Source organism: Galeopterus variegatus, unplaced genomic scaffold, assembly GCF_000696425.1.
Source record: "Galeopterus variegatus unplaced genomic scaffold, G_variegatus-3.0.2 Scaffold459, whole genome shotgun sequence".
NCBI classification, from domain to species: Eukaryota; Metazoa; Chordata; class Mammalia; order Dermoptera; family Cynocephalidae; genus Galeopterus; species Galeopterus variegatus.
Window position 1 is genome coordinate 165,964 of NW_007726570.1, and position 14,780 is coordinate 180,743.

Consider the following 14,780-nt stretch of genomic DNA (forward strand, 5'->3'; position numbering starts at 1 on the left):
GATGGGGTGAACTGTAGGCACCAGGGAGGTAAAAGGGTAGAAGAGAATTGAGAGAAATGGGAAGTCAAGGCCAGTAATGTCAAGGGGTAAAGGAGCTGATTAACCAACTTGCTAATGAAACATGCCACAAGGGAAAGACAGCCTGAGGCTTGAAGTGCATGGGAAAGCAAAATGCACTTACATGCATATGTAATTCTTGTCTAGTCAAAAATAAAAGTTACCGGTTCGAGCATGGTCTTGCAACACCAAGGTCAAGACTTCAGTTCCCCCTACAGGACAGCCGTCAAAAAAAAAAAAGTTAAAATGAATGCCTACTTATAAAACCTGTGAAAAATCACCGAATGAATGGTGGTGAGACCAAAGGCTGGGGAATTGCAGTCAGCATTCCAAGCCCCAGTATCCAGATGGAGTCAGGCAGCAGACAGCTGAAAAATGGTGCTACCTTTCTCCTCCAGGAGCCCCTTTCGCCACATTCCTGAATGACATCTGCCTTCTACTCAAATATATGTAGGTGTAGAGAGGCTCAGCCTACTTCAGGACTGTTCAGTTCTATTTGAAAAATCACCTCCACCTGTTTGCAACTTCCACCTGTTGGTCCTCCTAGTTCCACCACCCTTCCAAGAGAGCCACACAGGAGCAATGTGAGGTGGAGAAAATAAGGGTTCCATGGTCTGAAAGACCTCGGTTTGAAATCTAGTTTTGCCACTCATAACTAGTGACTCTGAGCAAGATACCTTTCCCTTTCTCTTGGCCTCAGCCCCCACCACATCTGTCAAAATGGGCTTTAGGAGTACAGAAGATAAAGTGATTATAAGTGAAATTAGCTGGTTCATGGTAGATTACAGTGTTTTTATTTTTTTGGTTTTTTTATTTTATTTTTTGCGGCTGGCTGGTATGGGGAACCGAACCCGTAACCTGTTTTTTTGGTTTTTGGTTTTTTTTTTTTTTAATTTTTCAAAAGAACTTTATTAAGAAGCAAAGTAAGGATAAAATACACAACCAGGGCTGGCCGGTTAGCTCAGTTGGTAAGAGTGCAGCCTTATAACACCAGCGTCACAGGTTTGGATCCTTGTATCAGCCAGCACCAAAAATAAGAATAAAAAAATAAAATATACAACCAAAGCAGTGAAAGAGTTTACAATAGACACGCTTTATACTCCAGGGTAACTAAGAGAAATGGGATGGGCTGACACCATGGCCTGGGTATTGAGGCCCTTGAAGCCTCATTTTCAACTTGGGCTCACTTGGCCACTAAGACAACCAGTTGAAACTTCCTCTGGAGACAAGTCACTTTGTCTTCCCAAACCTTCTTCCTAATCTCTTTATACACAGGCCCTTCTCTACCTGGTCCTCAAGATTCCTCAACCAGCACTTCAGGTGAGGTCTCCACCCCTCCAATCACAGGAGTCTCCAGTACCTAGAAAACCTATTTTTGCCCCTGTTCTGATCCATTTAGTTAAACTCTATGTAGTCTGGTTCTGCCACCTTCAGTCAAGTTACCTATTTTCCTAAGCCTGCATCGGGACTTGTTCTTTCTGCTAAGAACATCTTGGGTGCTCTCTCTGGCAGCTCTCTGCCCCAGCTAGTGCAAGATTACTTTCTCCCCAAATACAGAAGTCCTCACCCCTGTCCAATCTCCCACTTTACTGCATAGCTCTAGTTCTCAGCTTACCTGCCAAGGAAATGGTCAAACACCTTGATTTTGGCACCCACCTGTCAAACCCTGCCCAGCTCAGGTCACCAACCTCACCGATTTCCTCTGAAAATCTTTGACTTCTCTCTTGGACTTCTGCCCCTTTGGAATTTTATCTCAGTAGATTTAGAATATGACATCACTTGATAGATACTCATACAGTAATAATAAGACTACAGTGAGAGAAGAGCTATTCCTTCCCAAATTATATTTTCTCTAAATGATCAAAAGATTGGGCCACTCTTGCCATTTTTAAGTTTTTCTAAACGTCTATGGTGATCAATTCTTAATTGGTACAGTCTGCTACTCAGTTGGCTTTTAGGAAAGGCACTGAATCTTAGCAAACTGCCTGTTGGTCCCTTTTGCTCCTGCCGTCACTGTTGTGTCTTCAAATATGGCTTCTTCAGGCAATTTCTGGAAAGCAAAACAAAACAGTCTGCTCCACGGGAGAAGATGGTTTACAGGTAACAGCTCTACCCAGGTGTTCTTGAGCTTTTACCTCACAATACATGCACATAACGTCCTCATTCAAGCTTACACTGGTGGAGGAGTATTAGGTCAGTACAAGTCAGTTGAACTTTTTCCTAACCAATACCTTGGATTTGAGCTTTATGATGTGCAAAATACACTTCTCATCCAATCGTCACAGCAACCTGTGAGGTGGGCATGGTGGATTATTATCCCCATTTTACAGATGTACAAACTGAAGCTCAGAGAGGTTAAGGAACTAGACCAAGATTACACAGCTATTTAATGGAAGAGCCAGCACTCAACCCAGGTCTCTGCTACCTCATTCTCTTTCCGGTTTTTGGCACAAATAACGTGAAAGAGGTTTTCTACTCCCCTCCTCCCTACCCGAACGACATTCTCCTTTCACTACTCCATGCTCAACCTGGACAGTTCTGAACAGGAAAAGCAACAATTTATCAAGTTAACTGCCATAGTCCCATGTGGGGTGGGGGTGGCAGGTTTTCTTGTATCTTTCACAATGTTCCTGATTTCTTAGCATCTGTAGTTTAACTGAGAACTCTTTCCTGAACTCTTCCTTGGTGCTGAGTAGTGCTTTCTGTGGGATTCACTAGGATTCCCAGGTCACAGTTAAGGTGCTGAGGATTTTAACTCCAAATTATGCTTGATGCTACACTTTCCTACCATCTTTCACATTCTGCCAGTGTTCTGTGCCTTCCCAACCCTACATCTCTATGAAGAAAATTTAGTATTTCCCGGGCTGGCTGGTTGGCTCAGTTGGTTAGAGAGAGGTGCTGTAACACCAGGCCCAAATCCTTGACTTTGCTTTCTTTTTTTTTTTTTTGGTGGCTGGCCAGTAAAGGAATCTGAACTCTTGACCTTGATGTTATCAACACAACACTCTAACGAACTGAGCTAACCGACCAGCCCTTTATTCTTTCTTTTAACAGAAAAGTAACAGCTATTCCCTTTTCCACACTTGATCTTTCAGATGTAAAAGAGAAGCTAGCCTCTTTTAAGTTTACTTTTTTACTATTCACAGGCGAATTGATGCTCATTATACAGAAATTAGAAAATAGATAAGTAAAAATAAGAATTTTAAATTTTCCATAATCCTACTAACTATATAGGTCACCATCGTATTTTTTTGTAAAATCAGACAATTCTATGCATATATATAACTGCATATATAATTATTTTTACAAAAATGGGCTCATATTATACCTATTAACTTGTAATCTGCTTTTTTCACTTAAAAATTGAAAATATCTTCCCAGGTCAGTAAATATACTCTCATTCTTATTGGCTGCATAATAGTCCCTTTTGTGGATGTATTGTAGTTTACTTAATTTTCCTATCATTGGACAGTTAACTTGTTTCCAGGTTTTGTTGTTGCTATTTTGCTACTGCAAATAGTGCTGATCTAATCACGAAGAAACAGCAGAAACCCCCAGATTGAAGGATTTTCTACAGAACGACTGGCCTGTACTCCTCAAAAAAGTCTTGAAAAAAAAAGAAAGGCTGAGGAACTGTTCCAGATTAAAGGTAAATAAAGACACATGACAACTAAAAGTAATGTTTGACCCTGAATTGGATCCTGATTCAGAAAAAATATTCTTGCTATCCATGAAGGACATTTTAGGGACTATTGGCTATATGTAAATATGAATATTAGATGATAATATTGTATCAATGTTAATTTCCTAATTCTGATCTTTATACTGTAGTTATATAAGAGAATATCCTTGTTCTCAAAAAATACATACTGAAGGGGCGGCCCGTGGCTCACTCGGGAGAGTGGGGTGCTGATAACACCAAGGCCACGGGTTCGGATCCCATATAGGGATGGCCGGTTCGCTCACTGGCTGAGCGTGGTGCTGACAACACCAAGTCAAGGGTTAAGATCCCCTTACCGGTCATCTTTTAAAAAAAAAAAAAAAATACATACTGAAGAGTTTAGGAGTAAAGAGATGTCATATCTACAGTTTAACTGGTTCAGAAAAAAGTATATAAAAAGAGTTAAAGCAAATGGGGCAAAATGTCACAAGTTGGTGTATCTTGGTGAAGGATATACAGGAGTTCTTTGTGCTATTCTTGCAAAGTTTCTATCATTTTGAATTTTTTCTTCAAGTTAACACACCAGCTGAACCAGCAGCCCTTTCCAAGGGAGTCTGAAGAAAGTCCAAACCTAGGGTCAGCAAACACAAGGAACAGAAGTAACCCTTGGGGAGGTCATCAGGATATTTTAACAAAAGAACCACATCTGGAGGAAAGAGTACAAACAGTACATGGATCAGGTGGTCTAGAGAGAACTCTCTTCCTCCCCAGTACCCAGGGTGATTCCCAACCTTTTCCACTGAAGTGTACCCAAAATAGAGGAAACTGACCTGCTGAGCTGTTTTCACTCATCAGCTGCCACAGTTTTGTTTGTATCTTCTGTCCTCATATATCTTAGATTCCTTTTCCATTTTTTTGAAGTAACATTTCTTTATTTTCTTTTAGGACACATGGGTAATAAATGTCTACAAATCAACAATGCTGAGATGGACATTCTTGTACATACAGCTTTCTGCCCTTGTCTGATTATTTCCTTAAGATAAATTTCTAGAACAGAAATTCCTAAATCAGAGTTTTGTGCACATTTTTTAAAAGTCCATTGATTCATATTGCTAAATACTCTGCAGAGAGTTTTTATCATGAACCCACCACTCAGCTTCAACAATTATCAGCTAATTTCCCTTCCTGTCTCATGTATACCCCTACCTATTCCTCTCCCACACACACCATGGTTTATTTTGAAGCAATTCTCAGAGATATCATTTCATCCATATATATATATCATTATATATCTCTAAAATACAAAGACTTTTAAAAATATAATTGCAATACTGTTATTGACCACCCCCCTCAGTTTTTAACAATAATCCCTGATTGTCTTCTAACATTCAGTGTTTAAATTACTCCAATGGTAAATGCTATTAAGTGTTTGCTATTCTCATCTAAATTTCCACAGATTGGGGGTGGGGGGGGGAGCAAATACATGTTGTCAAGGTTTTGTTTGAAATCATCTTGAGGTCAAAACTCATTTTATATATAATTACCATCTATATAGTACATGGGATACAGGCATATATAACAGGCAATTTTAATAGACTGTGGGAAATCAAATGCTCATTAATCTAGTTTTATACTAATTTGAACTTCCCAAAGGCACTTAAGAATATTAGGAGATGCAGTCAAAATAATAGAGATAAAATACAGTTGCTAAATAATTATTAGAAAAATGTCAGATATTATGCCTTTAAAAGTCTGCACACAAAGTGAAAGTAGAAATATTTCTATATCATGTAGTTTTTAGAATTTTATCTGGATTCAGCTAAACAAATTATTATGAAAATAAGTTACTTAAAAAGGAATGGATAGGGCTGGCCAGTTAGCTCAGTTGGTTAGAGCATGGTGCTGATAACACAAGGTCCAGGGTTCAGTCCCTGTACCAGCCAGCTGCCAAAAAAAAAAAAAAAAGAAATGGATTAAGCAATAAATTTATTTATCAATTGTTTTTTAAATTTCTAACAAATTGCAGAAACTAGACATAGTCTTAATTATACCATACACATAGTCATTATTAGCATTATTTATATTTGTGCAGATATTAGTCCTTAAACTAGTTTCTTATATTGGGAAGGTATCTCCAAATATCATCCCATGATGATTCATTTGGTGGCATCTAGTTCATGTAGCCCATGGACCTGGGTATAGTAGATGCTGTTAGTGCCTTCCGAAGGTCCCTTTACCAGCTAGTGCCCCGCTCCCACATTTACTTCAACTGCAGCTTACCCCTGCCACCTTCTCTGGTTACTTTGCCCTTGCCTGATGGGAGCCTGGGAGGCTGCGCTCCCCCTCTTCCAGGGTAGCCAATGATTCCAGGATACCAAATCCCTGGCCTCTGCCTCTGGACAGGACTACTGCACTTTTTTCCCCCTGGGGATCAGGCCAAGGCTACACCTTACCTCAGGCCATATTCTTGCTCACCTCTCTCCCCTTCCCTATCCTGCTTCTTCTCCCCACTCATAAATCTTCTTTAAGGGCACCCCTTCCACAAAGCAGATAATTGAAATAACATAGCAACCAAGGAACGAATCATAATTTCCCTTTAGAACTTTAAGTTTAGGTTGGAGGTCCACGGGTAATGAATTTTTGAGAGAATGTGTTCATTCCAAAGGCATTGATACATATTGTTAAACTGAAGGCTAGAAGCGGAGCAAAAATGAAAGGGGCTTTGTCTATGCCTGTGAGAAAATAGGATATAAAAAAACAATTCCCATAGGATTCTAAGACAAATAACCACAACTAGATTTCTCTTATCAATTTTACTCAGTCCTATTCCGTTTTCCACTTATAGTGGCAGTCTACCTTCATGAAGTCATCTGCGTCTGGGCTAAAATAGTCCTGGAAATCCCAAGTCTTAGGTGCCCTGGAACAGTCTGTCAGTTTTACGCACCTGGTAGCAAGATCAGCTTACACTGAGAAGCCTGTTTCTAGTATATCCTTCCAACTAAGACTCTGAGACTGTTCTTTGTCATTCCTTCCAAAAGACACTCTCTAGTCCAAGGCTGTCCTACAGAACTTTCTACAATGATGGAAATGTTCTATGTCTGCACTGTCCAATACAGTAGCCACTAGCTACAAGTGGCTGTTGAACATTCAAAATGTGGCTAGTAGGACTGAGGAACCAAATTTTAAATTTTATTTAATTTTAATTCACATGTGGCCAGTGGCTACTATACTGGACAGCACAGCTCTGTCTAATTTATAGCAGAGACCTTTAGTCAATTGCGAAGGGAGAACAGAGACCACCTATTGAAACACCAAATGATTCTGGCTCATTTATTATAGTAACCAAAAGTATTAGAGTGGAAGAAAGTGGAATACCCTATTCGGGAATAGTACATAAGTGAATGGAACTACCTAACTATTTAGCCTATGATAACCCTGAGGACAACAACATATTATGAACAGAGAACGCCTAGGTAAATCTTCAGGTTATTAAAATCTGTACAGTACTGTGTGTGCTATAATCACTATCAAACAATAATAGTATATTTTTTTTTGGTCTTTTGTCTTTTTTCCGTGTCCGGCAACGGATCGCAACCCTCAGTGTTGCCCCCGTACCGGGCCGGGGACCGGCAACGGGATCGCAAGCCTCGGTGTTGCTCCCGCGCCTCGCTCAGCCAGCGAGCGGGAACCGGTCTGTATGTGGGATCCGAACCCTCGGGCGGGAGCGCCGCCGCACTTCCCAAGCGGCGCACTATCCAATGCGCCACCGGGCCGGCCCAAACAATAATAGTATTTTAACTTACCAATAAAATCTTTACAAGTTGGTTTAAGTCACCTTGTTAACTCTTAACACGTGAATATGAATGTGTCACTACACTGCTTGAAAAGATACAATTTCATTATAATAATACTTTACAAAATGAACCTAAAGTAAATTGAGCTTTTTTCTTTGACTTGACAGCTTTCCCTATATTGTGAGCTTGAAATATATTTACTGTTGAGTTCATTAAGAATATATGGAGCATATCTATCATACCTAATTATTTCTAACACTCGCCCCATGCCCTTTGGCTTGTGATGCCACATTGCAGGTCACATGATGAGAGAGCAAGCCTTTGGTGCTAGTGGCCATCTAGGAGAGTGTCAAAGACGGTTTGGGGGTAAGATACTGTAATAGAGAGTAGCCTGCTTTCGCTCAACACAGCACAGAATACTTCTGTAACCCGATGTGTGGGTTTTTTTTCCCCACACACCAAGCAAGTCTCCAGCAGACACCAGCTGGACGTCCTATAATTCAATTCAATTCTGACTCTATCTACCTGGAGATAGCATCAGATCCCACAGGTTAAGGGCTCAGACCCACAAGACTGCCCCTCCCCCCACCCCACCTCCCCGGCTTCTGACGTCAATTGCAAGTCCCAGGTTGTGACCTGGGTATGTTTATAGAGAAGAAACCTAGGGCCGGCCCGTAGCTCACTCGGGAGAGTGTGGTGCTGATAACACCAAGGCCACGGGTTCGGATCCCATATAGGGATGGCCGGTTCGCTCACTGGCTGAGCGTGGTGCTGACAACACCAAGTCAAGGGTTAAGATCCCCTTACCGGTCATCTTTTAAAACAAAAAGAAAAAAGAAAAAAGAGAAGAAACTTAGTAGACACCGCCTTAATTAAGTAATCTAGTTTAACATCACCAGTAATGAAAAAATTGATATCATATGCCTCTTAATAGGAAGTACTGTGAAGGACACACCATCACTACTGTTGTATTTCTGGCCCAAGATGGAACACCTGAAATGTAATCATGTGGTAACATCAGACAAACCCAAATAGAGGGAAAACCTACAGAATAACTGTCCACTGCTCTTCAAAACTGTAAAGGTCATGACAAAGACTGAGGAACTCTTCCAGAATAAAGGAGACTCAGGAACTTGACAGTGAAATGCAACATGCACTCCTGGATCAGATCCTAATCCAGAAAAAAACTATTAATGGGACACTTGGAGAAATTTAAATAAGAGTTCTAGATTAGTTAATACTGTTGTATCAATGATAATTTCCTGATTTTGATAGTTGTACTGAGTGTGGTTACATTAGCTGTTAACACTGGGGAAGGGTATACTGAAAAGTTAGAGAGAGAGAGAGAAGAAATGGGGAAGTAGGAGAATCAGGAAGATGGTGTCCCAGAAGCCAAAGAAATAGAGATTCAAGATCAAAGTGATAAATCGCATCAAGTGCAATAGAAAGGACAGTTTTAGAAGAGCAAAAAAGTGTCCATTGGGTTTGGCGAGATAGCAGTCAATGGTGTTCTTTGCCAACTGTTTCTGTACAATGATGGGTGCAGAACACAGACTGCAAGGAGTTTGAGGAGGAAATGGGAAGTGAGGAATGTCCAAGCATAGACAACTCAAGAAGCTAGTGTAACATGAGGGACATGTAGCCTCAAGGGAGGACTTTAAACATGGTCTTCATTCAGTTATTCATTTACTTTTTTTTAGGATAGGAGAAACTTGAGTCTGTTTATAAGCCTAAGGGGAAAACTATAAGGAAGGATAAACAAAAGCTATAGAAGAATAAAAGTGATTTGATAGAGGCCAGTACCAAAGGTGATGGAATGCAGAGCACAGATGGATCTGTTGACCAAAGGAGGGACCCACTCACCTCTGGGCCTGGAGGAAAGGAGGAAAGAAGCAATGTAGACGTGAATGGAAGGAAATGGGTGTGGCTCATGCCTGAGTGCTTCAATCTCTTCATAAGTTTAAGGGGTAAAGTCTTTCTAGAGTGAGGATGGTGGGGGATGAACATTCAGGACCTTACTGAGAGGAATAAGATAGGGAGCTGACCAAGGATTTGTAAAGGTCTGTGGAGGGGTGTTTAGGGCCCGGTTGAGATTTGAGGCCGTGAATCTGTAGAAGTACCAGTCTCCATGGTGGTGGGATTATCTCCAGCAGCACTCAGCAGCCTAGTAGGGGTAGACAAAATAGGCTGTGAGGTTGAGCCATCTTGGCAGAGGAGAATCAGAGGGGTACAGAGGACTTCTGGGAGTTGGGGAGGGTGGTTCAGGTGGAACCAAGGGGAACTGGGAAGTGAGGGAAGCCAGGAGCAGGGTGGTAGACTGTAGAATCAGAGGTCTCCACGAATCTGAAGCACATTTAGGGTGGCCAGAAAGAACCAAAGAGGAAGCAAATTGCAGTCAGGGATTGGGGTAGTGTAGTTTAAAAGCTGCCATGAGCAGCATTGGAAAGCACTCTCCACCCCGGCCTTACATCACTGTAGGAGGACTATACATCCCAGTTAGCCCGGGACAGTCTCAGTTTATATGTGCTATTTTAGCATTTTGTCCAATTTAGCATTTGTTCCAGATTTTTTATTTATTTTATTTTATTTTTTTAGACCGGTAAGAGGATCTTAACCCTTGACTTGGTGTTGTCAGCACCACGCTCACCCAGTGAGTTAACCGGCCATCCCTATACAGGATCCAAACCCGTGGCCTTTGTGTTATCGGCAGCACACTCTCCCGAGTGAGCCACAGGCCGGCCCAGACTTTTTATTTTCTAATGAAGTTTAAGTACTCATAGTTGCATTGAAATAAGCCAGCATGGGTCTGTTGGACCACCACTTTTCAATTCCACCTTCTGCCTTAATCTCATCTACTAGCTTGTGAGATGCATATACAGAGAACCAAGTCTTCATTCTAATACAGGGTTAAACCTAAAAGACAACCGGAGATAACCCTTCTCCTTTTGTCTAATCTTTTCCAAATACAATATAACTAATACCTGTCTCTCAAGGACAGCATGCGGGCATTCACTGATAACAAAGCAAGTGTATTAACAAAGCAAGTGTATTCAGACTCTAGGGGTTAGGGACAACTAACTCATTCCAGTCCCAGGTGGGGGTGCCCCTTGCTGAATACCTGGTAGACAGCCAGTTATACCCATGACAAAGTCTGCAAGATACAAGAAGCTGCCAGGCCATCAGTCAGTAAGACAGTGGATATAGGAAATTATATACTTACATGTACGTAAAATATATTCAGGCCATAAAGGCAGAGGAGTCCTGCCATAGAATATATAGCATGTAGTCCGCTCTTGGTACAATGGTTATGTCATTCATTATATGGTGCAAATCTACAACCCATTATTTTATTGTTTGGTAACACTTTTAAAAATTTTTTAAATCAACTCTTTCAGCATGTGAGTCCAAACACTAAAGTCCATAATTAATGAAAAATTAAATACCGAATTTGTATTTCAAAAAAGTTGATGATGAATGTGTAACACACACAAAACATTTGTCGACATTTATCATTCACTCGCACAATGATATCACTGACCACATGAAAATCAGAAGACATAAATCCGCAGGGAAGCATCAGCATCTACCTCAAAGGGTTGTAGTTATTTTAAGAAGACTGTCCCTAAAGTGATGATTTAATGAGGTGCAGCTGCAGAGAAGGTATTTACATACTGGTCTGTGAATGACTGTAGTTTAGATCAAATGACTTTTCTTCAAAATTCCCTTGCTAATTTGCCATTTCAAGTTTCCTTGTATATGACAAAAAGTGAGGCAATAACTTTTAATGGGCCACTCTATTACCTTAACAACTTCACAAACAGTTAAATGATGCTGATTTTATATTGATTATCATTAGATGCTTCAAATGAGTTGGAGTTCTCCACAGAAACAAAACCAACAGGATGTATGAGGATACCTCACAAAGTTCATGGAAAGATGCGTGTTTTCATTCTATTTCCATGAACTTTGTGAAGTACCCTCATATGTACATATATATGATATCTATATCTATTCATATATCTATATATAGGTAGAGGAGAGAGAGGGAGAGATTGATTTAGTTTAAGAAGCTAGCTCACGTGATTGTGGAGGCTTGGTGAATCCAAAATCCGATGGGGTAGGCCTGCAGGCTGGAGACTCAGAGCGGAGCTGCAGTTGTAATCCAAAAGAAGCCTCCTGGCAAAATTCCTTCTTGCTCGGGGGAGGTCAGCCTTTGTTCTGTTAAGGCCTTCAGCTGATGAGGCCCACCCACGTTATGGAGAGTAATCTGCTTTACTCAAAGTCCACAGATTTAAATGTTAATCTCATCCAAAAAACACCTTCACAGAAACATCCAGAATAATGTTTGGCCAAATATCCGGGCACCATAGTCACCCGAGTTGACATGTAAAATTAACCATCACATTAGTTAATTCCAGTAATGGTTCGATTTTGCATCCAATTCATGGAATCAAAGTAAAGCTTATGGAAATTTATTCTGATGGTGAAACATCTGACATTATTGAGAGAGCTGTTGTCAACTTAGTTTAAAAATTCAAAATTTAGGATAAATATTTTTGTGGTGATTATTTTTTTTTTTCCTGGATATACAAATTTTGGAGGAGCACAGCATCATGGTAAAAACAAAGTTCTTACTAAGTCAAGAAACTTGTGGGGGCCGGCCCAGTGCGCCGCTTGGGAAGCGTGGTGGCGCTCCCGCCGAGGGTTCGGATCCCACATACAGACCGGCGGCTCACTGGCTGAGCGAGGTGCAGTCGCAACACCGAGGGTTGCGATCCCGTTGCCGGTCCCGGTCCGGTAGGGGCGCGAAACTGAGGGTTGCGATCCGTTGCCGGTCACGAAAAAAGACAAAAAGGACAAAAAAAAAAAAAAAGAAAAACTTGTGGAGCAGAAACATAGTTGCAATTGGTGTGGTACACAAATAATTCATAATTGTGTTCAAACAAGTAGATTACAAAATTGTTTCTGGAAAGGCAGGAGTGGGGGAGGGGGATCTTGGGTTAAACCCACGCTTTTCTCATTTCTTCCTGCATGCAAATATTCTAGTAAAGAATGGTGGCATTACTAGCATATTTGACACCCAGAGTAGGTCATTTTTTAACATCCCTCTCCTCTGCATGACAAAATTCTTTTCAGTAATAATGATGTAATAATTAGTAATTATCATTATGTTCTTGATTTCATCTTTAGTTTGAAAACAATTAAAATTTTAAAAGAATACATTTCAATTTTAAATATAACGCCCAAATTCAGTAAAACATTTCATATATGAACCAGACTTTCACTTACCAAAAAAATAGTATTAGATGTTGCAGATTGCACTGTTTGTTGTTTTCCATTTTAAACACAAATAAAAATTCCAAGTTGTCACACAGAATGACAAGATTGAAATACAGTAATAGTACTGTTTCTTTGTCTTTACGATCACTGGCTATCGCTGTTTATTTCATATCTACTGTTAAAATACAGGACTATATATCTGGTACCACAGGATTTGGAGAAAGGAACTGCAAGCCAGAAGCAAGCTGGAAGGCTTCTGAATTGTTGTGTACCTAATTTAGAAACAAGTGTGGGTAGCTGAGTCCACATGTGTCAGGGGCCAAATATAAAACCGGAAGTCCTCTGAATTAACTTCCCAGTAGAACACAATGTTTGTTAAAAAGCAAGTAATGAAAATGTGCTAACATGAACTTCAAAGTCTATACCAAATCAAAATACGTTCATATATTCACCAAAACATATTTAAAACATGTTCCTAGCAGCATTATTTGTAATAGCCCAAATCTGGAAACTGCCCAAATACCTATCACCAGGAGAATGAATAAGAAGTCTTAGAGGCTAGAAGGTTAACTAGAGGGAAGAACTGTTTAAGGCAAAAGTACAGAACACATAACACTGGTATTATCGTGTATTGAACCAAGCAGTATGCTAGGCACTTTTGCCTACATTACTTTGTTTACCCTTCACCACGCCCTGTGACTGAGATATTATCCTTATTGGACATATGAGGAAATGGAGGCACACAGAGATCACGGACCTTGCCCAAAGTCATAATGGCAGTTAGTGGCAAACTTAGCATTTGAACTCAGATCTTTGTCAATGCAAAGCCCGCATGCACCTTTTCCAATATAGCCTGCTGCCTCTCCATGATAGATAGGGAAGGCAGGGAAACTAGGGAAGTATGTAGTTCGCACATAAAGGCATGCTAAAATTATAACAGCTACTGTTTCTTGAGCACCTACTACGTAGCAAGTACTATGCTAGGTGCTTTACATAAATGATTTTTACAATCGTCATAATAACTCTTCACAGTAGGAATTATCACTCTCACTTGTTAGGTGAAGAGACTGAGGTTCACAGAAGTGCGATGGCTTGCCCAGTTTCACAAATCTACCATCACATATCCCTCATATCCCTCAGGGTCCTTAGTAAGACCGAAGCTACCGATTAGGTGCTGGGCACTGTGCTCCATGCTGGAGCTCTACAGATGAGTACAGTAGGAATGCCGTCCCTGGAGCAACTGTTGCTTCCTTACCTGACCTATTTGAGAGTAGGTAGGGAAAATTTCTTTCTTTTCAATTCCGTATAGGAAATTGTGGAGGCAAAAAATAAAGATCAGTAATAGCAATAGTTTCCATTTACTGATCATGTCTGTCCTAAGTACTGTACTCGTGTGTGTACACACACACACACACACACACACACACACATATCCCTTAGTCCTCACAATTGATCTTGTTAATGTAGTTAATAGACTCATTTTACTGAGGCAAATATAGGGGCTCAGAGTCTGATTTGCACAAGGTTACAGAGCGGTTAAGAATTCCCCTCGGATTTGTACCCTGATCTGCCTGACTGTAGGGCTGTAGGTCTCAAGTCTTACAACCAGTTAAGGATTTGGGAAATAACTGGGCCACGAGTCGGGAAAATGGAAGCCGCCATGTAGTGCAAGGTCTTGAGAAGGGGACGCCTGGACTGATCAGCCACGTGGTGACTCGAACCTGAAGAGCCGGCGCCCAGTTTAGTGCCACTAGGAAGAAACGCGGGCGGCGGCGGGTTTGGGAATTTGGGAGCCCTCTGGATGGGAGACCAAGGGAAAGAAGGATAGAGGCTGCGCAGGTAGCGCATCCGCTTCTTCAGGGAGAAAATTCCCAGGGCCCCCTAGGCAGCGTGGACTCGGGAGGGGCCGGGGGAGGCGCGCGAGTGGGGGCGGGGCGGGGCGGGGGCGGGGCCTGGGTCTCGGCTCGGGGCAGGGGCGGGGGCGGGGC